Raw genomic sequence first — 3,634 nt, 5'->3', positions numbered from 1 at the left:
GTTTGAGTTGTGCCTGCTTTAAATGCATTCTTTTGACGTCGGAACGGATGATCACTGGGTAGAAATCGACGATGGCAATCAAACCAGCAAGGCTTCCTTCCATGCCTCAATCTAAAAGCTTTGAAATCCTCCATGCAGTACGGACAAGCCAACCTCCCATGTGTGCTCCAACCAGATAACATACCATATGCAGGGAAGTCACTGATTGTCCATAGAACAGCGGCCTTCATGTTGAAATTTTGTTTTTTGTGGGCATCATACGTGGTAACACCGTCATCCCACAGTACTTTTAATTCATCAATCAATGGCCTTAGATATACATCAAGATTTTGGCCAGGTGAGGTCGGACCAGGGATCAACAGAGACAAGAAAAGATTTGGACGTTTCATACACAAGCTTGGTGGAAGGTTGTATGGAGTTACAAATACTGGCCAGCATGAGTATGGAGTTGATCTACCCCCAAATGGATTAAATTCATCTGTACATAGACCGAGTCTAACATTTCGCACTTCCATTGCAAAGTTCTGATGAGTACGATCAAAGTGCTTCCAAGCTTCAGCGTCAACAGGATGCGTGATCTTGTTTTCATCGTGTCGAACTTTATTTGCATGCCATCTCATGTGTTTAGCTGTCCTTGAAGACATATACAATCGCTGCAATCTAGGAGTGATAGGAAAGTAGCGGAGCGACTTGTATGAAACTTCCTTTGATCTCGTGCTACCATTGCCTCTTGTCTTTGGCTTGAACCGAGGATGCCCACATGACGGGCATGATATGTCGTTTTCCTGCTCCTTGAAATACAACATGCAGTGATTTGGACAAACATCAATCTTTTTGTAACCCATACCTAGAGCGTTGACCATAACTTTCGCACGATAGAAATTTTGTGGCAATTTCTCATCTTTAGGCAACATACTCTTCACAATCATGCACAAACGGTCAAAACATGATTGACTCAAATTATACTCGGACTTCAAATTCATTAGTTGAAGAACTGCAGACAAGATAGTGTGACTCTCACAACCGTTCCAAAGTGGCTCATCAGCATCTCTAAGTAAATCATAAAATCTACTAGCTGCATCGTTTGGTGATTCTTCATCTACGGCAGTTCTTACATCACTAGAACTCATAGCAGAACCCAGTTTTGTTCCTGCGGCATCAAATATCAAATTCGTATATGGATTATTGTGCACCACATTCACCTGTGCATCAAAATCGTTTCTAAATTCTTCTCCATGAAACGTCCAGTTCTGATAATCACTCACAAAACCCTTCCTGTATAGGTGATGTCTAACGCCATGAGGTTCTACAAATCGATTATTCTTACAAATCTTGCAGGGACACCTAATCCTACCTCTGGGATCTACCGTACTGACACTTGCCGTTGCAAATTCAATAAAACTGTCAACACCATCCATATATTCATGCGATAACTCATTGTCCACTATCCTACGGTACATCCATTCACGGTTTGCAGTCATTCTGTCGTATGATGTTACGAATAGTATCCTAACCAGTTAAAAGAGAACCATCAGAATGCTATGATAAAGAAAATATCAAATTTATCATGCAATATATGATGTCATACAATCACAAGAATTATGATGCATGCATTGATAACTTAATATTTTCATGTGTAAACTATTCATGACACGATACATTCATTTGAAGCATACTTTCAGTATACAATTTCACATGGAAGACATAATCAAATTGAAAGTAACTACATGTAAGCATGGATACAATCACATCAAACATTGCAATACATCGAAATAATTCATATCAAACAAATGTCAAACATGTACCTGCAACAAATACACTTCAATATCCCACTAACTACTACCATGCATAGCATGGACTCCGTACTCCAAAAATAAGAACACTTTCATATTCATACATTAAAATCATGCTCAGCATGATCTCCGAACTCCAACAAAGCAGTCCTAGATATCAACAACTAAGTGAGTGTGTGAACAATAAAGTGTTAATTCAATAAATTAAATAACATGTGATGCGCTTGCATCACTTACTCACCATGGGTATTTACCCGATTTGCATTGTTTTTGTCACTTACTTACCACGGGTGGCGGGGCACAAGCGAGTTCCGTTGAGAAATCTGCAAAAAACACTGTGTTAAAATGAATATTAAAGCTAATTAGGGAAACACAAACACTTATGCAATGCAAAAAACAACTAAACTGTTGATGATATATCTAATGATGAAATGCGATGAAATAAAGTGTGCAAGTAATGTACTGCAATGAATATTGAAGCTAATTAGGGAAACACAAACACTTATGCAAAGGAAGCGAAAAGACTAAACAAAGAAAAATAGAACAAAGAAAAAATAGGAAATGGATCATAAATTGTTTATCTCTGCTCAACGGACGATCTATAGAAGATCATTCTTATATAAGAGGTGACAAAACAAAATTTTCATAAACCAGTACAGAGAAATACTAAACAACCACTTGCCTAACAGATTATAAAAAAGAGAGACACACTAAGAAACCATTTGCAAAATATATAATAAACTAAACCACAACCAATTAAAAATGGGATAATGATATACTCTCTTTAGGATTTCTCTGTTCCCATTTTCTCAATCAAAATCTTTTAAAACTCATATTTTTCTATCATGCCCTTTGTTTCCCCAATCATTAAAAGAAATAAAGGGAAAGGAAAATTAAACTGAATAGAAGGAAAATAATGACAAAAATCCTTTTCTTAACACAAACATGGCACAAGATGTTACATCTTCCCATCCAACAAACATTAGCCCTAACAAATATTCCAAATAATAACACTTGGACAACAAACTGGTAATTCGGTTAAAACCTCAAAAAGATTATAGAAAATAGGTCAGATAGTCGCTTGCATGTGTTCAAGGAACAACTTCAAGAGATAGTTTTCATACAAGAGGTGTCAGAAGAAGAAATAATCATCATGGACATAACATAAATAAATAAAAAAATATAGAAAAATAGCGGGAGATAATGTAAGAAAGATGTCACATGAAAACCATAAAACAAAATGCAAAAAATAACAGAAATGGAGGAAATTGCTCAAAACAGTTTGCTTATCTCTGCTCAAAGAACAAGCTTTGAAAGTTGTTCTCGTACAAGAGGTGTCAGAAGAAGCATTGAACATCATGGAAAAAATGAAAAAGAAGACATAATCATAAAAAGATAGTTTCGGAGGAAGCAAAAATGCAGATGAGGAATCGGAGGAAGAAGAAGAAGAAGAAGAAAATGCAGATGCAAATGATTACCTGCGCGTCGTCGGGCGATGGCGGGAGGCTGACGGGGAGCGGCAGCTGGCGAGCGGTGGACGGCTGGCGAGCGGTGGACGGCTGGCGAGCGGCGGCTGGCGAGCGGTGGACGGGGAGCGGCGGCGGCGGCCGGGCGGTGGCGAGAGCCGACGGGCGGCGGGAGGGAGAGGGCGGCGGGCGGGAGCAAGACAGCGAAACAGGAAAAAGAGAAAGAGGGATGGGATTAGGGATTTACGCGACATTTAGCGACGGCTTAGCGACGGAATAATTCCGTCGCTAAGCCGTCATAAATCAAAATACCAAAAAAGCGACGGAATATATTCTGTCGCTACGCCGTCGCTAATTAGCGACGGATTAGCGACG

At 39.2% G+C, this 3,634-nt stretch overlaps 2 non-coding genes across 2 annotated transcripts; both read right to left on the bottom strand.

Annotated features, from left to right (window-relative positions):
* Positions 1-2,861: 2,861 nt before the first annotated feature.
* On the bottom strand, positions 2,862-2,952 carry LOC149830132 (small nucleolar RNA snoR1). Its single transcript, XR_016433947.1, has one exon. It is a non-coding gene; the product is annotated as a small nucleolar RNA snoR1 (small nucleolar RNA).
* A 110-nt stretch (positions 2,953-3,062) lies between these two features.
* Positions 3,063-3,157, bottom strand: LOC149830131 (small nucleolar RNA snoR1). Its single transcript, XR_016433946.1, has one exon. It is a non-coding gene; the product is annotated as a small nucleolar RNA snoR1 (small nucleolar RNA).
* Positions 3,158-3,634: the final 477 nt, after the last annotated feature.

Source organism: Nuphar pumila, chromosome 8 (genome assembly GCF_984573655.1).
Source record: "Nuphar pumila chromosome 8, dmNupPumi1.hap1.1, whole genome shotgun sequence".
NCBI classification, from domain to species: Eukaryota; Viridiplantae; Streptophyta; class Magnoliopsida; order Nymphaeales; family Nymphaeaceae; genus Nuphar; species Nuphar pumila.
The sequence above is the reverse complement of the archived record's forward strand: the minus strand, read 5'-3'. Positions and strand labels throughout refer to the sequence as shown.